This window comes from Oncorhynchus kisutch, linkage group LG14, assembly GCF_002021735.2.
Source record: "Oncorhynchus kisutch isolate 150728-3 linkage group LG14, Okis_V2, whole genome shotgun sequence".
NCBI lineage: Eukaryota > Metazoa > Chordata > Actinopteri > Salmoniformes > Salmonidae > Oncorhynchus > Oncorhynchus kisutch.
In genome coordinates this window covers 25,181,389-25,193,441 of record NC_034187.2, presented here as the reverse complement: position 1 = coordinate 25,193,441, position 12,053 = coordinate 25,181,389, and the positions used below count along the sequence as shown (strand labels likewise).

The window sequence follows — 12,053 nt, the reverse complement described above, 5'->3', positions numbered from 1 at the left end:
AATGAAGCCCAGAGGTACTGCAGCCAACGAGCTCCCGCTGCCACCTTGGGCCTGGTGAACCAATATTAAAGGCCCAGAGGTTTCCTGATCAGGTTATGGAAACACTCCTAGCCCTACCAATAGCATACAGTATCTTTGCTATACAGAGAATCAGAGTTTCTTATCAAGGGAAATGTTGGTTGACAGTAAGAGGCAGCAATGTCCATCATGCCATGGTATCAATATTGATGGGAAATCTGACAAGGTTTTGCATTTGTCCCACAGTCTTTTCCTGTCAGATGAATTTGGGGGATACCAAAACAAGGCTGGCATGAGGCCCAGGAGCACATTGGGAGGAGTAAATAACTCCTTCCCTATGCCTCATAAATGTTCATTAAATATGTGGCACAACCTGTTGCTGTAAAGCGTTACTAAGTGTTGCTAATGGATACACGTGTGTTAGTGTGTTACTTTGCTAAACACTAATGTGTCATGATTGATTATGGCCTCAGTTAGGGTGAGGTGATAGCGAGTGATGCTGGCTATCACTGCAGGCTTTCAGCCCATTTCACTGTCTGCCAAGACCCAGGCCCAGATGGACTTTTGCAAAAGCTTGTCGCTGTGTGTGTATGCGTGTCTGTCATGAATGTGCCTCTTAGCAACCAAATCATGCAGTGAAATGGGGAGCAATCTGTGCATGAGTATCCTACTCACCTCTTTCTCCTTTTATCCCACTCACTTTCTCACATAGAACATGGTATGTGGATGGTAGTGGGTTGTTACACCAATTCGGAGCCTTTTGAGAAGTAACTTTCTGTCATAGAGACCACATGTTCAACTTAATAAAAAACTAGTTTTCCTGTCTTGAGGTAAAATAAAAAAATTACTATAGTCATTGCCTATTAAGTGCCAAATAGATTAATAGGGTTGACCGTAACAGGGTTGACGATTTTATCTTAAATCAGCCACAAATCCCCTCGTGACAGTGGGAAGGGAAGCTTGTGCGCAACAGGGAGTGGCAATTGAATGAAAGCTTCACACCAATAATTTGTTTTGCTGAAACATTTCTTGCTCGTCTATCTATGGGTAACAGTATTGACGTGTTATGCTCCACCTGCTCAGTTTTCCACCACAAAAAAAATAGTAGAAAAATAGTAGAACCACTCGGCCACTCTCACCCATCCTTTCTCTTTGGTCTCTGCAGTGATCAAGTCTCCCCAACAGCAACCTTTTCCTGCTGCTATTTCCTCCACCATCACTTCATCACTTCAATCTCTTTTCTTGGTTATCAATTTTAGATTTTGATATAGCTAGTCTGATGGCAATAATGTGTGAAAAATAACCAAATCCGAACATCCCTGTCACACAGGCTTATTTACTGGTTTCAAGCACGTCACTAATGTCAATGCCACATAAGAAGATATTTACGAAGTTCCTAAGAACATTTTGAGGAATTGCATTTACGAACTATCTTATGAACTTCCATTTTTTGAACTTAAACTTCTTACGTTTTTTCATAAGTAATGTTTTGTGAATCCGGGCCCAGGTATGTTGGCTGTTCCACTAATTGTGCACACCTGATCTTAATGAGTGCTTGTTTCCTTTTTTTTATAGTATCTGTTTGAAAAGGCTAAAATGAACAGCTTTGTATAAGTAAAAAAAAAAAGCCTAAGCAAATGCATTTCTATCTATGCTTGGAGTTCAAAAAAGTTAAACTAAGCTAGCAGTGTTGTTAAAAGTCTTATTGAAACGTTCAGTGAATGTTTTAAGGAAGTTATTCAAAAATGTCCAAATAACCTTTACATTTTGTGTTCTTGGAACGTTATTTAATTATCTTCAAATAACCTATAATTTCCATTCTCGAAACATTAATAAAACCTCACAGGAAGACTTTCATGGAAACCATAAAACCTCCCTGCAACCTAAAAATGAACATTCCCAGAACATGCAATATTTTCATTTCCGTTATTAGAACATAAAAAAAACGTTCAGTTTTACTGGTTTGGAAACGTATGGCTTTGTTCCATTTGTGAATGGAACAGCACATGCAGATACACATGAACGGAAGGAAATTGTTAGCATAATTGTATATTGTTTTGGATCATTTGAGCTGTGGTTAACCTTGAGTCAGGTTGTCATGTCAGTGAATGTAGTGAGTGCGGGGGAAGGACATGTCGTATGATCTGTGCAGTATATTGTAGCCGCCACTACAATGATCTTATCTGTGATCCGTGATTGTCGTGTCAACACCAATATTCAACCTGCTCTGTCAACATGGTGACACAATTGATGCTGTGCTTACTGACTGTTTGAAGCGCTGCTTGGCTGGGGTCAATTCTACCATTGCCTGATACACAGCAAAATACAGTATATTAATTTAAGTAATTTGAATTTTGACATTTGAGATCCCAAATTAATACACCCACTAGCATCAAAGAAACGTGTTTACGCAATGTGGCTGATGCAACAGATCAGAATGTTTAGCTTAAAATGTTGATAAACTATTAGGATATTTCTTCACATTATAAGCGCAGCAATGCACACATAAGCGTAAATGTTCCATTGGCGAAAATACCATCGTCAAAAGTACATGCATAATTGCATTTGCGGTAAATGTTTTATTATAAAGGTGCATTTTTATACGGAAAATTATCTTCCCCAAACTCATGCGCTGATTACGTATACCAGTTAGGCTCTTCACAACTTGTAAATCGGATTAAGGTGCTTAATCGTTTGCAGTTATTTGGCCGCTTTAGTTGTGATACAAACCAAATCAAAACGTATAGGCCTATGGGCTAGGCTACATGAGGTGTGCGTGTCACGATCGTCCTAATGAGTGGACCAAGGCGCAGCGTGATCTTTATTACTGTGAAACTTTAAACAAAAACAATAAACCGATAACGAAACGTGAAAGTAATGGTGCACATGCAAAAACATAAACCAATATCCCAACAACACAGGTGGAAAAATGGCTACCTAAATATGATCCCCAATTAGAGGTATCTCAGATTTGGCCACACTCCTGTGCTTTTCACATACAACAGTGTCTAGGGTTTACAGAGACTGGTGCAGCAAACCAAAAACATCCAGTCAGCGGCAGTCCTTTGAGGGCAAAAACAGCTTGTTGATGATAGAGGCCGACAGAGAATGGCAAGAATTGTGCAAGCTAACAGGTGGGCCACAAGCAGACAAATAACGGCTTAGTACAACAGTGTTGTGCAGAACGCACAACTCGTAGACCCTTGTCACGGATGGGCTATTGCAGCAGATGACCACACCGGGTTCCACTCTTATCAGCTAAAAACGGCTCCAGTTGGCACGCGATCACCTACAGTGCCTTGCGAAAGTATTCGGCCCCCTTGAACTTTGCGACCTTTTGCCACATTTCAGGCTTCAAACATAAAGATATAAAACTGTATTTGTTTGTGAAGAATCAACAACAAGTGGGACACAATCATGAAGTGGAACGACATTTATTGGATATTTCAAACTTTTTTAACAAATCAAAAACTGAAAAATTGGGAGTGCAAAATTATTCAGCCCCTTTACTTTCAGTGCAGCAAACTCTCTCCAGAAGTTCAGTGAGGATCTCTGAATGATCCAATGTTGACCTAAATGACTAATGATGATAAATACAATCCACATGTGTGTAATCAAGTCTCCATATAAATGCACCTGCACTGTGATAGTCTCAGAGGTCCGTTAAAAGCGCAGAGAGCATCATGAAGAACAAGGAACACACCAGGCAGGTCCGAGATACTGTTGTGAAGAAGTTTAAAGCCGGATTTGGATACAAAAAGATTTCCCAAGCTTTAAACATCCCAAGGAGCACTGTTCAAGCGATAATATTGAAATGGAAGGAGTATCAGACCACTGCAAATCTACCAAGACCTGGCCGTCCCCAACTGTTCTGCCTTCTTATTATTCGAACATGCTGATCATTTATGAACATTTGAACATCTTGGCCATGTTCTGTTATATTCTCCACCCAGCACAGCCAGAAGAGGACTGGCCACCCCACATAGCCTGGTTCCTCTCTAGGTTTCTTCCTAGGTTTTGGCCTTTCTAGGGAGTTTTTCCTAGCCACCGTGCTTCTACACCTGCATTGCTTGCTGTTTGGGGTTTTAGGCTGGGTTTCTGTACAACACTTTGAGATATCAGCTGATGTACGAAGGGCTATATAAATAAATTTGATTTGATCAGACCATAATGAAGTTGACCTTACTCTACACCTTGATAGCAAACCAAGAAATACTATATGGAGACTTAATACAAGCATGCTGAATGGTCCAGCAATCAAGGAATCAAAAAGACAGAATTGAACATATATCTGGAGAATAATGATAACGGGGAAGTATCTCCTGCTACATTGTGGGATGCAGCTGAGGCAGTTATTAGAGGAAAGATCATCTCTCAAGAAAGAGATTAAAGCACAGAAACTGCTGAAATTACAGGAAACACTAAGAAACTTAGAACGCTCTCATAGTCAATACAAATACCGTCTTATATTACGAGAGATTCAAAAGGTAAAACAGGAAATTGACCAGATTTATAGAGAAGGTGTAGAGAAAAAGCTCAGGTTCCTGAAACAACAATATTACGAAGCAAGCTCAAAGGCAACCAAATTACTAGCATGGAGACTCAGGAAACAACAAGCACAGAATACCATTTTCAAAATAGAAGACCCCAAAACAAAGAAGATCACATGCAAATGAGATGAAATACAGAATGCATTTGAATCATATTACACAAATCTGTACAAGCAACCAGAGAAGGCAGATGAACAGACAATAGAGCATTTTTTGAACTCACTTGATCTCCCCTCAATTGGGACAGAGCAAAATGATAGACTTACTTTAGAAATATCCACCGAAAAAATTAATAAACAATATCTCAACTAAAAGTAAACAAGTCTCCAGGCACTGATGGCATCCCAACAGAATGGTTCAAGACCTTCAGAGAACAACTAACACCTCTACTTAAGGCCTGTTTTAACTGGACTCTGTGGGAGGGGGGTCTCCCACCATCGAGAGAGGCCATCGTATATGTAATCCCAAAAGAGGGTAAAGAAAAGAAGGAATGCAGTTCATATAGACCTATCGCAATTCTTAACACGGATTATAAACTATATGCATCAATAATAGCCAAAAGAATGGAGAACATAATCCCAGAATTGATTGATGGAGATCAAACTGGTTTCATACAGAATAGGCAGACACAGGACAATATAAGGAGAACACTACATGTCATGGACCTCAGAATAAGTGCAATATAAATAAGTCTAGATGAAGAAAAAGCATTTGATTCAGTGGGATGGGATTACCTATTTCAAGTTATGGAAAGATTTGGTTTCAACAAAGAAGTGATACAGTGCATCAAATCACTGTATTCATATCTGACTGCTAGAATAAAGATAAATGGACATTTGTCACAAACAATAAAATTAGAGCGAGGGGCAAGACAATCTTTCACCCATGCTCTTCTCCTTGTACCTCGAACCATTAGCACAGGCAATGAGACAGGACCCAACTTTAGAGGGAATAACAATAAGAGGCAGTGAAAAAAAGATGCATGTATGCTGATGACGTGCTGTTGTTCCTTAAAGACCCAGGCTCAAGTGTACCTAGATTGATGGATGTTTTACAAACATTTGGAACATATTCAGGTTATGTGCTTAACATACACAAGACCCAAGCCCTAGTATATAATTATACCCCACAGAAAGAACTGATGAGTAGGTAAATCTTCTACTGCATCTCTTCATCCATTAAATATCTTGGAGTAAATCTACCAAAAGATACAACCAAACATTATTGCATGAATCACGATCACATCAACAAGAAAATATATGATGACCTAGACAGGTGGAATTCACTTCTCTTAGATCTTAGTAGTATATTTGAAACAATTAAAATGAACATCCTGCCGAGGCTACTGTATTTGTTTCAATCACTGCCCATAGAAATCCAACCTAAACAGTTTAGGGATAAATGGATATCAAGGTTTATCTGGAACAGGAAGAGACCAACAATTAGATATACAACATTACAATTACCTAACAACTGTGGGGTGTGGCCTCACCAAACCTAAAAGATTACTATGTGTCAGCACAATTGAGACCTCTGGTGTGTTGGTGCAATTCAGAATATGAATCAAAATGGAAAGACATGGAGACTATTTTGACAGAGATACCCATACAGTCAGTTTTGGGAAAGAAAGACATGGTAATATAAATATGCAATAGATAAAATCTGTGGATACATTTTTCTCGAAAGACATGGTTAATGGTAGTTATGCTAAATCATTTAGACAGAGAGGTCAAACTGCTGAGTTGGCCCGCATACAACCACAGCTTCATCCCTGCATTTCAGGATAGCAGACTTAAACAATGGACGCAGAAAGGCATCACATCATTCAGTACAATTATAAGGAATAACTAGATAACTTCCAGGACCTAAGTAAAAAACATGGCTTGGAAAAGCAAGATTTTTACAGATACCTACAAGTTCAACACTATTTCTTAAGGGAGATTAAAGTGATTTGACCCTCGAGCACCTCAAAAATTATTCCAAGTATTCACTTGGGGTAATAAAAAAACGATTTCAAATCTTTACTTGGGTATTCAACCTCAAAGAAACAAACTATATTAAAAAGAAATGGGAGGAGGAACTTAACATTGAAATGACTTATGAAACATGGTTGAACATATTAGAGACTCAACAAAGCTCCACCAACTCAAGGTCATGGAGAGTATTCTGTTGGAGGAATGTTATACATCTCTTCATAACACCTAAACTGAAATCAAAACAGACTGGCTCCCTACACCCTTGTTGGAGAGAATGCGGTCTATTGAGGGTGGATCACTCTCATATCTTTTGGACCTGCCCCACAATCTAAACTTACTGGGGAGAAATACGATCTAACATTGGAAAATAATGGGATTTGACATAGAACAAACATGAATTTCTTTGTACTTGGGTGAAATACCTGATAACTTACACAATAGAGACAAGTACCTGTTGAAGGTCCTACTGGCAGCCAGTAAAAAGGCTATCACTAGGACATGGCTACAAAAAGACCCTCCCACAGTGACACAATGGATAGATATTGTAGAAGAAATACACCACATGGAGCGTATGACCTTTGCTTTAAGAACTCAAGAAGAGAGAGGTCAGGAATACTGGGAAAAATGGGTTTCGTGTTTGAAAATGGTCTAATTCAAAGATGTCAATGTAACTAATATGAAGAAGGTATGATGATAGGTTATAATTTTTCAGAGTAAATAACTCACGGACACTAGAGAAGCTTAACCAAGTTGAATTCTTCCCAAAGGGTCGACACAGCTGTATTCAGACAACAACAAAAAACACTGATATTTAATCATTTCTCCTAGGTTGAGTCTCCTCCTCTGCAACTGAACAGTCAATGCATCTCTGTTGCTAGACAGAACCTTAGTGATATCTGTTCTTCCTCACTTCGTCTAACCTGAACTCTACCCCAAAGTGCTCACTCCTCCCCAACTCAAGGCTGTCATAGTTATTGATACCAGACTGTGTCTCTTCTCCCAGAGTATCCCTGATGGCCAACAATAACATATCCTGACATAATGTAAACGTTATACATTACCCTCTCTCCCTCAGTGACATTAGTTTCCAAGATCTCCACCCGTCTCCCCTTCTCAATGCCTGCCGCATGTAATCGCTTCCCTGCACTCAACACATTCCAAGCTTAGTTGCACACACTATACACCTTCCTATATACCTTCCTCCTATAACCCTTAACTTCTAGTGTAGACCCTCAACCGCACTCCATCAGTGACATGAATAAGTATATTTTCATATTCTCAGAACCCAACAATGATGAGCTTTTCATCACTAGATGACAAACTGTAAGAATGAATGCAGTTGAATACAGTTGGAGAGATTGTCCTCTGCTCTGTGGATGAACTCTAACCTAATCTGATATGACAGGTATAGTTAATGTCATGTTTATAACACAGGTTTGTATTGTTAATGACTTGACCAATGATTCAGTTCACTTGTATCCCCATAATTAGTATTTAATGGATAAGATGTGTTGTTTACGGTACACGCTGCACCAATTACAATGTATTTTATGCATGTCAAGAGTTGCTGTACATAATCTCTCTTAGAAATGTTTAATGTTCGAGATGTCCTCTATGAAAAAAAAATATGAAAATGGATGCACTCACTGTAAGTCGCTCTGGATAAGATCGTCTGCTAAATGACTAAAATGTCAAGTGTAAATGTCCTCTGAAGTATATACAGTATGTTACAGCATGCTTGTTTTCAGCTTCCAAACAGTGAGATTCTTATAAAGTGCCTGTAGCGTAAAGGTAAAAGTTAATGCCTGTATGGGACAAATGTATTATAATAATCAATGCATAATTTGAGCATGAGTGTATAGTCAACCATGTTTGACATTCCTGTGAGATGAAGCTGTATGCATGGGCTGTTGATTTGTTCTCGTGCCTATACAGTGCCTGCACCATTCATGCAACGAATGACAATGACATAGAGTACTTCTGTACATATTAGTTTTTGTTCTTGTTAAAGTAAAACTTGCTGCCATCTGGCTCTTGAGTGATATTTCTGAGCTGCGTGTTTGTTAAGATGCCTTAATTCTGAGAAGGACTGTGTCATAGTGTGAAAGGTTTTCCGTTGTATGCCTTATACCTCCTTACCCAGAACACTACGGAAATCATCAAGCTCACAGAGGCAGGATTAGACTAGATTAAAAATAGAATATTGTGGTTTTTGGATGAGATCAATGAAATCCCGCGGATGCTTGATTTAGTTAATTCCAGGGTTTAGGGGGAAAAAAAGAGATCTATGTTTTGTACATAAGCCAAGTTTAATAGGCCACTACTGTTTATGTCTCATATCTGGGCTATAATAGCAGCCATAGGCTACAATAGAAAGGTTAGGCCTACTTTTAAATCAAACATCAAATAATTACTCATCCAGTCAATAGGTTGCCCATACACCCAGGGAGAGAGAGAGTGAGAAACCAAGAAGCACAATGCCAGAGTAATGGAGCCTGATGATGAAGCGTCATCATTGCCTAGTGAATCTCCTAGCAACAGAAACATCTGCTTTTGTGAGGACCAATGAGGTTGCAGAGGGTATGGTGTTGTTGCTTGTTTCACAGAAAATTATATTTTAAGATCCCAAGTGTTGGGTACTCTGAACGGAGTATTAAAATGAAGCTACAGTGACTGCGTGTGGAGTGCAAACTTCAGGCAAAGCTTGTAGCAGGGATAATTGGGACAGACAGTAAATGTCGCAGCAACGGATGATCACACATTGGACAGATTCAGAAGAACTGATTACTTCATAGGCTGCCTACATCTGAAAGGACTGTGGATTTGCTGAAGTGCTTTATGAACTGTTGAAGATTCACATCATAAGGTAATTTTATAAATGAATGTAGGTTATATTTGATCAAATGTGTGGGTTATTCTCACAAATAGCTGAGATTCCAATAGGATAAACTGAATAAAATAATTAACATTAAAGACATGCATTATCAGTATCATCATCAGATCAGTCAGTCAAAAACAAGTTTTTTGTCTCACATCCAATCAGGTGAATACAGTCCCACTATGCCTAACTGCAGAGGGAGTAAAATGTGTTTTATAGCAGGTGTCATTCAGCTGAAAATTCACAAATTAGTGCAATATCCGAAACTCTCTCTGTTCTCTATCTCTCTTTGTCACACACACACATACCACACACGCGCACACTGACTCCCTAAGCACATACTCAACCCAATTTCTTCATAAATAGCCTTGTGTGGGATGATGGCAATGGCAATAAAAAATTCAGCTCTGCCTACAAGGCACATGCTGAAAAAAGTAATATTTCTAATCTGGCCATTACAAATAACCTATGCAGTGAAAATAAATATAAGAAAAGATAGCCCACATTTTAAAATGTTGCAGCATATCTAGTCCATGTTTTACAGTTATGGAATACAGATACAAATAAATGTTCTGTGTGTGACTTTTTAATAAAACAGGTGTCTCTCTCCGGTCTCTATTCCTACCTCTCTCTCTAATTATCTCCTTATCTATCATTCTCCTCCACTAGAGGCCCCTGAAAGCAATATGTGTGGCTCAGAGAGCAGCCCAAGCAATCAGGAGGATTTGTGGCTCTGGGCTGTTACTATCAGGTAATGTACCGTGGATATGACCACTCCTGCTGGGGCTGTTATATAATTCTGTGTCACTCCACTAACCACATAATCTGTCCTTGCCAATGTGTTGAAAGGTAGAGATGTATCAAGGTTGTAATTGCAATTTTCCTTATTGTGCTTCAAGCAGTCGATTCCCTCTAAGAGAGATTCAACTATTCAACAACGTCGAAAGTTGCCTACTTCAAAAGGAAATATGCGGAAGAGGAGGATTTACATGGAGACCTACATGGTTGTTTATCAAAAGTAGGAACTACTTTGTTTGTGTTTACATGTTCAGACATCAATTTGTTGTCCTATGACGTGACACTTTAAATGTGACTTCGATTTCTGTCTCATAACCATGACCTCTGTTTCCTTAGCACCTGATACGTCAGGAGGACCGCAGCTGCATCCTCCAACTCTCATTGGAGAAGCTGAGATTCTTAGAGGACCCTGAAGCCTACCTGCGACGCTCAGTGCTCATCAACAACCTGCTGAGAAAGATCCACCATGAGGAGGAGGAGGGTGAGACGGGGGAGGAAGAAGAAGATGAAGAGAGGCAGGGGACCTGTGATAGGGGCCCAGGCAGCCAGCGGCTGCTCTACCCAGACAGGAAGCGTGTAAAGGTGGTGGTGGCAGACTGCTGCTCTCAGTCCTTTGGACTGAAGGAGATACCCCACTACCACCTGGTGGCCTACCCCTCCTCCACATGCCTCTATGGACTGGGCACATGTCCCAGCTTCTCCCCTTCAACAGGGCACAAGTCCTGCTCTATAAACTGGATGATAATGGGTGACTCAGTGAATTGCTGCCAAAGTACGGGTAGAACTTGAGATGAACTATGCACATCGAAGTAATTGGCAGGGAGTGGTTTGGTGACAGAACCCCCTATTCAGTCAGAGCTGCCTTCTGCATCTTGCACTCTGATGCTATCTACATGCAAAATGGGAGACTACAGCTTCTTATGTGTGATTTCTGACAGGGTCAACGGAGCAAGAGTCCGAATCAGTGTCTGTGACAGCATGGGCAGCGCCATTTAGGCAATCTCCATTTTGAACAGTGGAGGTTGGAGGAGGACTGTTATAGGAGGACTGTCTCATTGTAATGGCTGGAATGGAATATGGAACAGAGTCAAACGTGGTTTCCATACGTTTGATGTGCTTGATATAGTTCCGTTTCTTCCATTCCGGGCATTACAATGAACCTGTCCTTCTCTCAACCAGCTTCTTCTCTCATGCCGTCAAAGGGTGGCTACTTTGAAGAATCTCAAATATAAAATATATTTTGATTTGTTTTTGGTTACTACAGTACATGATTTCCTATGTGTTATTTCATAGTGTTGATGTCTTTACTACTATTCTACAATGTAGAACATAGTAAAAATAAAGAAAAACCCTTGAATGAGTAGGTGTGTCTAAACTTTTGACTGTTACTATATATATATATATATATATATATATATACAGTGGGGCAAAAAAGTATTTAGTCAGCCACCAATTGTGCAAGTTCTCCCACTTAAAAAGATGAGAGGCCTGTAATTTTCATCATAGGTACACTTCAACTATGACAGACAAAATGAGGAAAAATTATCCAGAAAATCACATTGTAGGATTTTTAATGAATTTATTTGCAAATTATGGTGGAAAATAAGTATTTGGTCACCTACAAACAAGCAATATTTCTGGCTCTCAAAGACCTGTAACTTCTTCTTTAAGAGGCTCCTCTGTCCTCCACTCATTACCTGTATTAATGGCACCTGTTTGAACTTGTTATCAGTATAAAAGACACCTGTCCACAACCTCAAACAGTCACACTCCAAACTCCACTATGGCCAAGACCAAAGAGCTGTCAAAGGACACCAGAAACAAAATTGTAGA

General features: G+C 39.6%; 1 long non-coding RNA gene across 1 annotated transcript; it reads left to right on the top strand.

Moving 5' to 3' along the window:
• Positions 1-9,127: 9,127 nt before the first annotated feature.
• LOC109904359 (uncharacterized) lies at positions 9,128-11,581 on the top strand. The gene is made up of 4 exons (XR_002257180.2): positions 9,128-9,410; positions 10,092-10,173; positions 10,325-10,440; positions 10,557-11,581. It is a non-coding gene; the product is annotated as an uncharacterized LOC109904359 (long non-coding RNA).
• The last annotated feature ends 472 nt before the right edge of the window (positions 11,582-12,053 follow it).